Source organism: Odontomachus brunneus, unplaced genomic scaffold (assembly GCF_010583005.1).
Source record: "Odontomachus brunneus isolate Ranch 3 - 2012 unplaced genomic scaffold, Obru_v1 Obru_scaffold_040, whole genome shotgun sequence".
Lineage (NCBI taxonomy): Eukaryota > Metazoa > Arthropoda > Insecta > Hymenoptera > Formicidae > Odontomachus > Odontomachus brunneus.
This window is the reverse complement of record NW_022639490.1, coordinates 733,905-748,612: the sequence shown is the minus strand read 5'-3', so window position 1 is coordinate 748,612 and position 14,708 is coordinate 733,905. Positions and strand designations below refer to the sequence as shown.

Genomic DNA, 14,708 nt, shown 5'->3' with positions numbered 1-14,708 from the left:
GTTTCGACTTTTGCATCCGCGAGCGACGACGACGACGAGACGGTACGTTTCCGAGCTCTCTGCTATTTCTGCGTCCGCGGAGAAATCGCAGCGTTTATCAGCCGCGCACAATCTAACATCTCTCTCTTTCTAAAAGCCGTAAACGGAGTTTCTCGCCGGGAATTATCGCGCTCCCAATTATATCGGCTCCTTGGCGCGCCGTTGTTGTCGTTACATTCTGCAGTTGCACGAGAAATTTCTAATTCTCGCGAGAGCGGACACTCGGTAGCGACAACGACGACTGCTTCCTCTGATCTTTCAACACGTTAATTGTCGTGCTGATCGCCGGTGATCGGTACCGTGATACTACCGCGTCTCGTTAATTTACGTGTAACGTATAATTAATTGCTTTTGAAAAAATTTATTTTACGGCCTGTAAAGAGCCAATAAAACGAGGCGGATGGATATATGCATTCCAAATTGCGTTCCTCTATTATATTTTTATTAATTCGATAGTAAATTAAGCTCTCTTCCTACGGAATCTTTTATGGAATGGAAATCGACACGACAGTAACCGTGTTAATTAACACAATTAACGATCCGCGCAGAATTTCGTACTCGCACATCGTCTCACGATTCTCTTCATTATGCTTCATGGATATAGATGATATACGGCTTCCCGTGTAATATATATCTTATCCAAGAAAATTATCTGAAATTTAGGATAACTTTCACCAAAAAGAGTACGGCCTGAACTTCTTATCATCCTCAAGAAAAATATCCTAAAATAGTCCCAATTTCAACAGATGTAAACAAAGACAAGTATCAATGACAATGTCTGTTCTTTGCGAATGGCAAAAATCTGTCCTTGAAAGACGTCCCTCATTTTGAACGTGAACATGAAGGCACTATCAGATAGAAATCGCGCTGAATTTAAGCTAAAATCCTATAATAAGAGAAGCGAAACCAACAGGAAGTGACCGCCATATTGTAATCGCTGCCGTGTTGTTTGCGGCATCGTATTATTATACTGAGTAGCAGTATTTTAGATACAAGGCAACTTTTTATTTAATTTTTATATGGAAGAAGCAAGATTTTATGTTAATTAGGTACATACTTGAATATACTCATGATTAAATGAATTTACGCGCAAAATACAAGCCCTGGAAGTTAGATATAGAATAAATCTTCGTACATAATCCGTACAAATTTCTTGTAATTTAAAGACATATTTATATTATATATGTTTATATTATATTATATATGTTTATATTATATTATATATGTTTATATTATATTATGTTTATATTATATTCTACACACGCTGCGACGCCGATTTCGCTTTTCTTATTATAGAACTCTAGTTTAAGCCAATCTTTTGTAGCGTTATCTGTTGAAATCGCGAATAAAAATGCGGAAAATATAGGCTACCATAAAATCTGCATACTCCTTTTGATTTCATCCCTTTGACGCTTTAATAACCAGAGTAACGACAGACAGTTTAAATTAATATATACTATCAAAGGAACTAAAAAAAAATAAACCGTCTTCAAAAACCTCAAAAACCCTGAAAAGAAGGAAATAATTTTAAATCAATATTTCTATATTTCTATTTTAATATTTTAACAATATTTACTCAAGTAGCACAAAATATTCTATAAATATTTTTATGAAATATAAATGTTCTAAATTCTAGAATATTTGAATCTGATATTCCATGAATATACATACAATATTTTAAACAGAGATTCATGTATTTATAATAAAAGAAATATTCTTAGAACAATGTAAAATATTAAATCAAGATGAGATTTTTTATTTTTGTCAATTTTTGTGAGACGAGACGGCATATCACTATCTTGACTAAAATCTTGATCAAAAATTAGAAATAGAGAGATACAAGATGTTCCTATACTTTATATGCTTTCTGTTTCATATAATAACAACGAATAAATATAGACTGCGAGAAAGAGGAAATGTGTGTAACGTGGCAGTAAACAATCTAACCAGCCTGTTTACTTAGCACTTCGATAAGAAAAATTTAAGATATTCAATAGCATTTAAAATATTAATCAAATAGAAAGTTGAACTCCGTATGAATAACAAAAAAAAAAATACTATTTCACAATAGAAAAATTATTTTATTTCTAATAAATAATAACTTAATATCGGTATGTGCAAAAACTTCTTATCGTATGAAAAATTTTTATTCTTAATAAAGTAAAACATCCAATTAATGGCATTACCTTAGTCATCGATACTCTAGCAAAAAACATGGTTTTTAATTACTAATATTGTTAATAAACTGATAATTAAATAATAATTCTAATCTAGGAAATTAGATCTGACGTTGACTCTCACTGGCTAGTAATTTATTATGTTAATTGGATGTCGCGTGGAGAAAATTTTATAGCAAAAATTATTGTAAAACTTTGTAGCCGAAAAATAGATCAACATTCTGCAGTAACTGACTATCCTGTCATTTTATATGGGCTATTTATATTTCGAGAACTGAGATGGGCTGTTTAAAAAGTCGCTACATTTCCAGCGAAATTTATTAGTTCCTTAACAAGATAGATCGGACTTAATAAACAGCAAAAGTAACGGATAAAATTATGAAATTCTCGGCACAAATAATATTTACTCGAACGTAGCATATAACTGTGTGCCGATTGGATCAGTCACAATTAGATGAAAAAGTCACCCTTACTCTTCGCGCGCGCATGTATTTTTCATCGCGCTCACCACGCGCGCTTTATCATACCTCTATTCATCGCCGGAATAGAAATCAAACGCTGAGTAACGTCGATTTATTCGAGTTGCATGTCTCTCTCGCACGCAACGACGACGACGACGACGATGACGACCCACAGTGCGGCCAAATGCGTTTTTTTTTGGACAAAAATAGAAATTCATATATAAATAGCAAAATAAGTATATTTTTAATAGAAAAAGAATACACATCAATCTTTGACATTATTAACAATAAGACTCTGTATCGTGCGAGGAGAATCGCTGCGTGCGAATTGTGTGTTGACAATCATCAATTCTCGTTTGCTCGCGTTTGCTAAACATAAATACAGTAAACATAAGCAAAAAAAAACTGTAAACATAATTCACACGCAGCAGTTTTCCGCGCACGACATGGGATCGACTACAAACGTCCGGACTCCAGAGACCACATTCTGAAAAAAATTCTTAGAAATTAGTGTAGTTTGTGTAGTAGTTAGTGTAGTAGTTTGTGTAGCAGGTAAACTGCTTGGACTCTAAAAATAGGATAAACAGAGAATCTGAAACAATCAAAAGTACAGGATATTTTGTGTCTAACCTAGTTAAAAGTTTAGTTACAATTGATGAAAGTAAATAACATTGCCAATGTTTCACTATCATTTTAAAAAATGAAATAAATACATGTATAAGTACATATTAATAAACCAATAAATTAAAATACAAAGTACATACTTTAATGAATATTCTACATAATAAATTTTGAAATTAATAATTTCGAATTTGTTTATATATTACATTTCATTTCAGTTATGAGTGATTACTAGATACTGTAAACAAGAATCAATTAGTATTCATCAAAATATGGATAATAGTCGTTAATTTAACATCATTAGTACAACCAATACCGACAATGATTTTTTCGAATTTTGTCCAGAGCGGCCGTACTGTGCGTGCGTGCGTTCGTCCATTCGTTAATGGCTTTCAACGGCTCTGTACCGATCTCCGGTAGCGGATCGCATACCTATCCTAGTTCTGGAAAAATCTAGTCCGCTGTAATTACGGGAAAAGCCAGTGACTTGGTTTCTCGCGTGAAACTTGTCGGCGTGACGTTATTTCTGTTTGTTCGACTTGTCGTCGTCGGGCGTTCAGTTGTTGCGTGTTTAGTGTCACGGACGACGACAACGACGACTACGATATGTACGTCGAAGTTCGACAGTCCGGAACGTCGTTCTCGCAGACTGCTGCCGCGCGCGACCACCGAACGATCCAATTATCGAGGTACCGAAACCGACCGAGACGATTGCTCGTATACCTAGCCCGCTGTCCGTGCTAAAAGAATTTCTTTCAGCAGCAATTGTTCCGCTCTTCTTCCCGTCGCGCCATTGAGGAAAGGATTTATCGTGGTGAGAATACGTCTTCTTAGTGGAATGCAGCCCGCATTTCCGGTTCATCAAACAATTACGAATTCTAATTGCGTGCGAACCACACTCGCGTTAATGTATAAGAAGATGTAACTGAGGAAGGTGAGAAAGAGAGAGAGAGAGAGAGAGAGAGAGAGAGAGAGAGAGAGAGAGAGAGAGAGATTATATAATGAAATATGTAATGGTAATATTATTACGTTAAGCCAGCGGCACACGGTGCTTGTTTTCGTGCTGGATTGCTTGCTGGATGGAAATACTCTATTTTGATTGGTGTATTTCCATCTATTTTCAGACATGCTCCAATCAGCAAGCAATCCAGCATGAAAACAAGCACCATGTGCTGCTAGCTTTAATGTTAAGTAAAATATTTACACTCTTATAATTGCACGCAAATTCAGTTTCTGTGGAATTTGTCTTTAAATTGCGCGCTGTGCTTCAAAGACTTTGTGAGACATAAATGCGCATTATTCAGTTTTGTTACTTGGAATTTCTGTTTATTAAGAATATATTACATGTTACAATTAAACATATACTTTGAAATTTACAGATATATGTCACTACCTGTCAACTCTATTTCCCGGTCGGGCGACATCTTCCCATACCCCGTCTCTGACCTCTACCACACATTCTCGAACGCACCTTTGTAATTTCTTCAGTCCTAACTTGTCCTTTAGGCGGTCCTCTTGATATTTTATACCGTCTGCTACCACGCCTCTGGCAAAGATCCTCTGCCACTAAACTGAGTATCAATATCACTAATAGAATATAGACGGAAAATTTCATCTTACAGCAATATAAAAGAGCAATATGAATTTTGTTTATAAATTCGATTGATCTTTGTGTTTCCAAAACTTCGTATCTCCTTTTCTAGATTTCTTTCTCTTAGTTAGCACTTCACGTATCGTTTATTTCACTTTGGCTCATTGTGTTCGTTATATTATCCACTACACCGAGTGTCTAGTCGCTGTTCTAACGCGTGTTTCTATTTTATAGCGTTGTTCCTCCTCTCTCTTTAATGACGCAATTTCTGTAGTGTATTTGTGAAGTAGGAAAAATTAACATATAATTTGCCATGACTGAAGATGGCACTTGCAAAAAATGAATATCAGTGATGTAAAAAGAACTTATACTCGGCATATCCATTGAAAACATAAAGAAACTATTTTCTCCTGCGATTTTTTATACAGATTGTCTAAAGGGATTGTCTAAAAGTACAAGTTTAGTAAAATAGAAAATTATAAATTATCTAGTTAATTAATTGGTATTATTTAGATTTTTATAGCAAAATTTGGACAATTTTGCAAAACTGCATACAATTTTATGTAATGGTAATTTTGCAAATTCCGTTATTTTCATTTACGCGCAGAACACTATTCTATTAAGTCACTTTCAGTTCACATCTCATGGTTCGATCTCATGGTTGAAAACGTGATAAAAATACTGAATAGAAGACCGAGCTCCTACGATCTTGGCCTATGTTATCAAGGATATGTCCTTAAGTAACATTTAAAAAGTTTTAAGCGTCGCTCATTATTTGTTAAAAAGTTATTAACAAAAGATATTTTATAAATGAAACAAAATTTTTGTATACAATATAAATTGAAAATTATTCAATATTGAAATTTATTTAATATTGTTTACTATATTTTTATGTATTTCTATGTATAATTGCCAGGGTTAGATCCATTTATAATATGTACACTTTCAAAACTTTAAACTCGAATATCTCAGAAACTACATGCGATCTCCATATAGTTATAGGAATAAGTTACTCAAAATACTATTCTATATATACCACTTTATATTCAGAATACTATTTTAAAACACTTCAAAAAGAAAAAATCGGTAAAGTATTACCTTTTATGCAGTTTTACCAAAATTTTTGTACTACAAAATTTTAATACTCGGCATAATGCTTTTTTTGCAAAAAAAAAATTGAAGTTATATATTTGGCGGTAAAGCGATAGAGCTGGGACTGTAATAATCCACTAGGGTTTTGGAAAGGCATATCTGTCCCAAACAATAGTAAGTAGAATGATAGCTGATGTATAATAATATTTTGTGTGTGTGTGTGTGTGTGAATGTTAAAAAGGCTGTTCCTTTAATTGAATACAGCTGTTATTACTGGTGAGGAAAATATATGTTCTGGGACATATAAATTTGGTAGCGATTGGTCCTCTGCTTGAACTACTGTGCATTAAAATTATTCTATCTCTTTTAAAATTGAATATATTTTTAAATTTAAATATATTCTTTTAATAAAATACTTACTTCTCTTTGCGTCAGCTACATGTTTTCCTACCAGGAAGCTAGCCAAAAGCACACAAGCTCTTTCTATGCATACTCACAATAAATTTTGTTCCAATGTTAATATCACATCTTCATAGTGGCTGTAATGTTAGAATAATGAAACATGATTCATTCCGTGCACGTCCTCGTCTAATGGCGTTTGTTTTTTGCCGCTGGATGGCCGCGCTTTTTAGCAGACACGCAGAGGAAATGCGCTGAAGCATTATTAAAAAATATAATTTTATTTATTTGTTTGAGGACTATACATATAACGTATAACATGGATTGATAGAAATATGTATGTAATAATTGCTGAATCTGTAATCTTTTCTTAATGAAAAGTGTCATTGAAAAGTCGAAGTATTTCTCTATTATATGGATATGTCAAAACTGAAATATGATTTATTGCATTTCTTATTATATTGTTATGATGTAATGTAATTTAAGATGTAATGTAATTAAAGTTAATAATGTAAGTTAAGATATAATGTAATTTAAATAAGCACGCATTTTATAGGCAGGACTAATAACGTGAATTTATTGAAGCTTCGTCAGTAGTACAGTAGTCAATCAGTACAGAATATTTTTGTCACGTGGTTGTGCTGCGCCGACGATATTTTAGAATTCTACCGTGCATCCGGTTTTCAACTGACAGGTAATGATATAACTATCTTTAATTGTCAAAGAATATGTTTAATTGTAACAGATAATATAACCTTAACCTTAACAAACAGAAGTTTCAAGCGACAAGATTGAGTAATGCGCGTTTGTATTTCACAAAGTTCTTGGAGCACAGTACGCAATTTAATGACAAGTTCCACAAGAACTTAGAGTTTATGTGTAATTATGAGTGTGTAAATATTTTACTTAATATTAACGTAATAATGTTACCATTATATATTTGATTACATAATTTTTCTCCCTCTCTCTTTTCCAGATACTTTAAGAAAATATGAATTAACTATGATTGTTAATGTTGTTCATATCGGCTTCACAACCTAATGTGTTACAAATTAAAGTGAACTGACAAATAATAATTATTAACATCAGTTTGTTATATTATAATATAATCACTAACATATATAGTACTATTAATATACATTATAATTATTATTATGTACTTTATTTTATTTATTCAAAATTATTATTATATAATAATAATTATATTATTATTATATAATCATTTGTCAGTTCACTTTAATTTGTAACATTTTAGGTTGTGAAGCCGATATGAACAACGTTAACAATCATAGTTCATTCATTATATTTTCTTAAAGTATCTGGAAAAGAGAGAAGGAGGAAAATTATATAATCAAATATATAATGGTAACATTATTACGTTAGTATTAAATAAAATATTTACACATTTATAATTACACACAAATTCAGTTTTTGTGAAATTTGTCATTAAATTGCGCTCCAAGGACTTTGTGAAATGCAAACGTGTATTATTCAATCTTGTCGCTTGGAACTTCTTTTTGGTAAGGTTATATTATTTGTTACAATTAAACATATATTCTGACAGTTAAAGATGTATATCACTACCTGTCAACTCTATTTCCCGCTTGTGCGACACCTTTCCTTAGCCAGCCTCAGATCTTTGGGATACATTTTCGAACGCATCCTTGTAATATGTTTTATTGATACTCTTGGTGATATTTTATTACAAGCCTCTGGCAAAGGCCCTTTGACACTAAACTGAGTATTATTATCACGAATAGAATATAGACGGAAAGTTTCTTTTCGCAGCAGTAAAAAAAAGCAACACGGATTTTGTTAATATTAACGTAATATTTATCAATTGAATTTGATCGATCTTTGTATTCCTTCGTTTCTCCTTTTCTGGATTTCTTCCTTTTAATTATCTCAAATTATCGCTATATTTGTGCACGTGTCGCTTACATACCACATCGTGCATTTAGCTGCTCATTTAACGCGTGTTTCCTATTTATAACATAGAAGTTGCTCCGTTTGACGCAATTTCTACATTATGGAGCAGGAAAGTATGTTATAGCATATTAGTATGTAAGCATATTAGTATGTCGCGTCACAGGTCGCGATTGAAAGTAATGAATATCAATTAAGTAGAATATCAATGAGATAGTATGTTCCCTAATACGCATGAGAAAGTCACGCACAAAAGTTCAACAGATGGTTATGGCTGGGTCGCTCGTGTATCGGGATGCTTGAAAAATCTTATTTTTACTTTTAGCTGCGCATAAAGATTCAGAAGATAATTATACACTTAACGTTGATAAATATTTCTAGAGACATTACAAACGAAAACAGAAAGTAAGATTACAAAACTATATAAATTTGGGCTGATCAGTTCAGTTAGAATAGTTAAAAATTGTTTCATTATTTTCATCGCATCTCTTAAGATGCTTATCGACGTTTATTGCGTATTTCTTCAACTAATTCTTCAATACGTAATTCGACTTCTACACGTTTTATACATCAAGATGCAATAAAATAAAAGTACTGATATGTTACTTTCACGTGGTGGCAGACGTAGGGAAATAATTTCGGCCGCAAATAAATTTGTTTAACAATAGGAAACAATGTTAGAAAAAGTATAGAGTAAAATTGAAAGCAAAGAGTTTGGAGGAAGAGATATCGCATAAACATTGGGAGAGAATAATAAAGCGTGATTCATCCTCTTCTATCGTATAACTGCGTTTGTTTTTTACCGCTGAACGGATGCGCCTTTTAGCAGACTCACAGAAGAAATGCGCTGACGCATTATTAAAAAATGTAATTTAATTTATTTGTTCAAAAACCATACATTTAATATATAGACTGAAATATGCTTCATTAATATGAAAATAACTTCTTTAACTAAGTGTTAAAGAAGGTGATATAAGCTCTTCTTGTTTAGTGTCTTCTGTCCCCGTCGCTAACGTATTATTAAAAAATATAATTTAATTTATTTGTTCGTAGACCATATATATAATGTATAGGATAAACTAAAATAAATATATATATATGTTAGAAATATATATATGGAAACTGTTGCTGCATCTCTAATCCTTTCTTAATGAAAAGTATCATTGGAAAGTCAGTATTTCTCTATCACATAAATATGTTTAAATTGAAATATGATTTATTGCATAGTTCTCTTTCTTTCTCTCATTACATTTTTATGTACAACATGTAACATAATTTAAATAAATACGCATTGTACGCAGGACTGAGATGAATTTATTGAAGATTGGTCAGTGCATAGATTATTTGTGTCATTATGATTGTGCTGCGGCGACGATAATTCTACTCTGCATCCGTTTTTTAGCTGATATTGCCGAAATACTGAATTTTTGGGCCTGTAAACAAACATAAAATACATATGTCGTATTTCCGAAAAAAATTAGTCGCAAATTAAAACGTAATTTTTCACAGAACTCAAAAGAAATTTTTAAGAATAATAAACCCTCTATAAAATAAGATTATTATCTAATTATAAATCTAACATGATTTAAGACAAATCTGCCCCAGTACCACTCGCTTTTTCGCACATAAAAGTAGCATAAATTCACTTTAAAAAAAATGCGCATTTTACCAATTATTATTTATATAATAATATTAATATAATAATATTATATACAAATGTTCAATTTGTTAATAATTATATTAATAATTTTAATATGTATATTAATAATACTATATATGTTAATGGCTATATTATAACAGAACAAAGTAATGTTAATAATTATTATTTGTCGGTTTGATTTGTAACATTTTAGGTTGTGAAGCAAATATAAACTACATTAACAAACATAGTTAATTCATTATATTTTCTTAAAATATTAAAAAAAGAAACAAAGAGAGAGAGAGAGAGAGAGAGAGACAAATTATGTAATTAAATATATGATGGTAATTATATTATAATTTTATAATATATTATTATAATATTATAATTTTATATATTATTATATTATTATAATTTTATAATATATTATTATAATATTATTATATTATTAAGTAAAATAATCACACTCTTACAATTACACGCAAACTCAGTTTCAGTGGAATTTGTTTATAAATTGCGTGCTGTGTTTCAAAGACTTTGTGAAACGCAAACGCGCATTATACAGTCTTATGGCTTGGAACTTCTGTTTGTTAAGATTATATTATCTGTTACAATTAAACATATACTTTGACAGTTAAAGATGTATATCACTACCTCTCAACTCTATTTTCCGCTCGGGCGACATTTTCCCATAGCCTTCCTCTGACCTTTGGGACACCCCGTACTTGGTCTCGATTTCACGTCGACAATAGGATAGTCATCCTTTCCTTTATTTCTGCTTCCACCTCTCTGGCAAAGGTCCTCTGGCACTAAACTGAGTATCATTATCACTAATAGAATACAGATGTAAAATTTCATGTTGCAGCAATACAAAAGAACAGCACGGATTTTGTTTACAAATTGAACCGAATTCGATCGAAATTTGTGTTTCCAAAACTTGATATCTCCTTTTCTGGATTTCTCTTATTTATTTCAAATTAAAGTGCTATATTTGCGCATCCACGTATCGTTTATTTCACTTTGGCTCGTTATATTCGTTATACTATCCACTACACTGAGTGTCTAGTCGTTCTTTTAACGCGTGCTCCTATTTATAATATAGAAGTTGCTCCGGATGACGCAATTTCTGCATAGAAGCAAGATTTCTGAAATAAGAAAAATGCATATTAACATGTAACTTTCCACAACTGAAGGTTACACTTCGGGAAAGGTTATTATTAATAGTGAGGAAAACATATATCTTGGGACATATATATTTGGTAGCGAAAGAGGGTCAATTACCCTGTTTGAACTCATGCATTAAAATTATTCTTTCTATTCTTTAAAATTAAACATATTTTTAAATTTAAATATGTTCTTTTAATGGAATAGTTACCTCTCTATGCGTTAGCTACATGTTTTCTTACCAGAAAGCTAGCTAGAAGGACACAAACTCTTTCTATGCATATTTATATTAAATTTTGTTCCAATATTAACGTTCAAATCCTTATAGTAGCTTTAATGTTAGAATAATGAAGTGTGATTTATCCTGCTCATATTCTCGTTCAACTACATTTGTTTTTGATCGCCAGGTGGTTTTTTAGCAGACTTGCGAAAGAAATGCGCTTTATGACGCATTATTAAAAAATAAAATATAATTTATTTGTTTAATGACCATACATATAATGTATGTGATTGGCTGACAGACATATGTATGTAATTGTTGAATTTTTAATCTTTTCTTAGTGAAAAGTTCATTGAAAAAGTAGTTTTTCTCTATTACATGGATATATCCTGGAACTGAAATCCAGGAACTAAAATCTGATTTGTTGTATAGTTATCTCTCTTTCTCTCATTGTATTTTTATATATAACATTTAATATAATTTATATAAAAACGCATTGTAGACAGGATTAATAACGTGAATTTATTAAAACTTCGTCGGCACACAAAATATTTTTGTCATTATATGGTTGTGCTGCGGCGACGATATTTTGATATTTCACTGTGCATTCTGGTGTTCAGCTGAAATTCTATTGCTGAAATACTGATATCTTCGAACCTGTAAACAAACATAAAATACACATGTTGTATGTTCAGGAGAAATTCGTCGCAAGTCAATGTAATATTTTACAGAACTCAAAAGAAATCTTTAAGGAAAATAAATCCTGTGTAAAATAAGATTATATCTAATAAATCTAGCATAATTTAAAATAAATCGGCACCAGTATCACTCGCTTTCCCAAGTAGAAATTTAACCAGATTCTGATCAGTAACTGCCCAGGAATTTTTGGTAACTAGCTAGTTTTTAGCCAGTTTTTTCTTTGCTAGAAACTAATTGATTTGGTCGACGCTCACTTTATCAAAAACTGGACAGTTGAACTGGACTGTTTCAGATCAGTTTTTAACTAGATTAACTAGATTTTGATCAGTATCTAACCTGTTCATTAGTAGTTTCTAAGCAGTTTTTTACTAGTTTCTATGTAGTTTTCAACTATTTTATAAATATTTTTTTATCGGTTTCTGATCAGTATCTAACTTTTTTTCAGTTTATTAATAGTTATAAATAATTTAACTATATATATCGGACAATAATTTTATTAAAATTAAAATTTATAATTTTTATTTATTTTTTATTTTTTTATCTTTAAAATAATATTTTATTTTATTTTATTATTTTTTGTTCTTGTCATCTTTGCCTTGTGAAACTACTATACGATCGTTTAGAAACTACAAAACATGTACTTATTATTTTTACTATTAAATTTCTGGTCAGGAACTATTTCAAAAAAATTCGTCAGTAATTTCCGATTTTTTGCTGCACAGAAAATGCACAGCATTTTTTTATCATTTTATTTACTACTTTTCTTGCATAGTTTTTGACTACACAAGACAATTACACAAAAAATACTGAATAGTATTTTCAGAGTTTTTAATGAATAGAAACTGTCCAGTATTTACTTACTATTTTTTCAAGCCTAGTTTCTGACTAGTAATTGGTCGTGAAAAATAGCCAGTATTTTTTGCCAAGTTTCTAAACAGTAACTGTCTAATTAATTTTAGCTAGTAAAAACTGTCTAGTTACTGGCCAGTAATAAGTTTTTCCCTGAGATGTTTTTACTTGGGTTTTCACAAATGAAAGTAGAATAAATACACTTAAAAAAAGATGCGCATTTTACTAATTATTTATTATTTATATAATATTAATTTAATAATATTAATAATTTAAATTATTAATATGTTAATAATCATATTAATAATTTTGATATATTAATAATACTATATATATATATGTTAATGACTATATTTTAATATAACAAAATAATGCTAATTAATAATTATTATTTGTCAGTTTAATTTGTGACGTTTTAGGTTGTGAAGCCAATATAAACAATAACAAATATAGTTAATTTATTACACTTTTTTAAAATATCCGAAAGAGATAGAAAGAGAGAAACAGAAAAAATTATGTAATTAAATATATAATGGTAATTATTACATTAATATTAAGTAAAATATTTACTCTGTTATAATTACACGCAAACTCAGTTTCTATGAAATTTGTCTATAAATTGCGTGTTGTGCTTCAAGGACTTTGTGAAATACAAACGCGCATTATTCAATCTTATCGCTAGGAATTTCTCTTTGTCTAAGATTACATTATTTGTTACAATTAAACATATTCTCTGATAATTAAATATATATATCATTACCTCTCAATTCTATTTCCTGCTCGGGCGACATCTTTCCATAGCCATCCTCTGACCTTCGGGACATACCAGCTTTGTTTTCGAAAGCGTGACGACAATAGGATAGTTCCTCAATTGATCAAATTTTTCATTTCTCGAGTTTTGTTCCTGGCAAAGGTCCTCTGGCACCAAACTGAATATCATTATCACTAATAGAATACAGACGTAAAATTTCATATTGCAACAATACAAAAGAGCAACACGGATTTTGTTTACAAATTGAATTGAAATTCGATCGAAGTTTGTGTTTCCAAAACTTCGTATCTCCTTTTCTGGTTTTCTTTCTCTTTATTATCTCACGTCAAAGTGCTATATCTACGTATCCACGTATCGTTTATTTCACTTTGGTCCGTTGTTCTTTATACTATTCACTACACCGAGTGTCGCTCTTCTAACGCGTGTTTCACATTTATAGATGTTGCGGATGACGCTATTTCTGCATTGTGAATTAGGTAAGATGCAGATTATTATGTAATTGCCACGACTGAAGATTATACATGTGAGAAAATGAATATCAGTGAAGTAAACAGAAAAATTTATACCCGGTATATGCACTGAAAGCATAAAGAAACTGTCTTCTTCTGTGACTTTTTATACAGATTGTCTAAAAGATTGTCTAAAAAGTACAAGTTTAACGTAAAGAAAACAATTATAAATTATCTGTTAAAACTAACTAGTGTTATTTAGATTCTTATAGCAAAATTTCGACAATTTTACAAAACTGCTTTCAATTGTAGGCAATGGTAATTGTGCAAATTCCGTAATCTTCATTTACGCGCAGAACATTATTCCACTAACTCATGTTTTTAGTTCACATCAATCTTATTGTGAAAGGTGTTTTAAAAATAACACTTCGACTAAATCAATGTGAAATAGTCCACTATATCTTGATAAATACTGGTTGCTGTTTTCAGTTATGCAAGAAGTGCAACGATATGTATCAGTAAAGTAAAAGGTTATTAAGTAAAGGTGATATAGAAGCTATCTTCTCTCTCCCTCTCTCTCTCTCTCTCTCTCTCTCTCTCTCTCTCTCTC

At 31.0% G+C, this 14,708-nt stretch overlaps 1 protein-coding gene and 1 long non-coding RNA gene across 7 annotated transcripts in view; one reads left to right on the top strand and one right to left on the bottom strand.

Moving 5' to 3' along the window:
* The window catches only part of LOC116844206, a 9,519-nt gene extending 4,017 nt beyond the window's left edge, over positions 1-5,502 (bottom strand). The window contains exon 1 of one of the 2 annotated variants that reach the window (XR_004378022.1): positions 4,692-5,502. This is a non-coding gene — a long non-coding RNA (uncharacterized LOC116844206). The remainder of the gene's footprint in view (positions 1-4,691) is intronic. The other variant, XR_004378023.1, reaches the window with a different exon arrangement.
* LOC116844192 overlaps positions 1-14,708 on the top strand; it is a 280,321-nt gene that overhangs the window by 145,569 nt on the left and 120,044 nt on the right. The gene's annotated exons all lie outside the window — the stretch shown is intronic.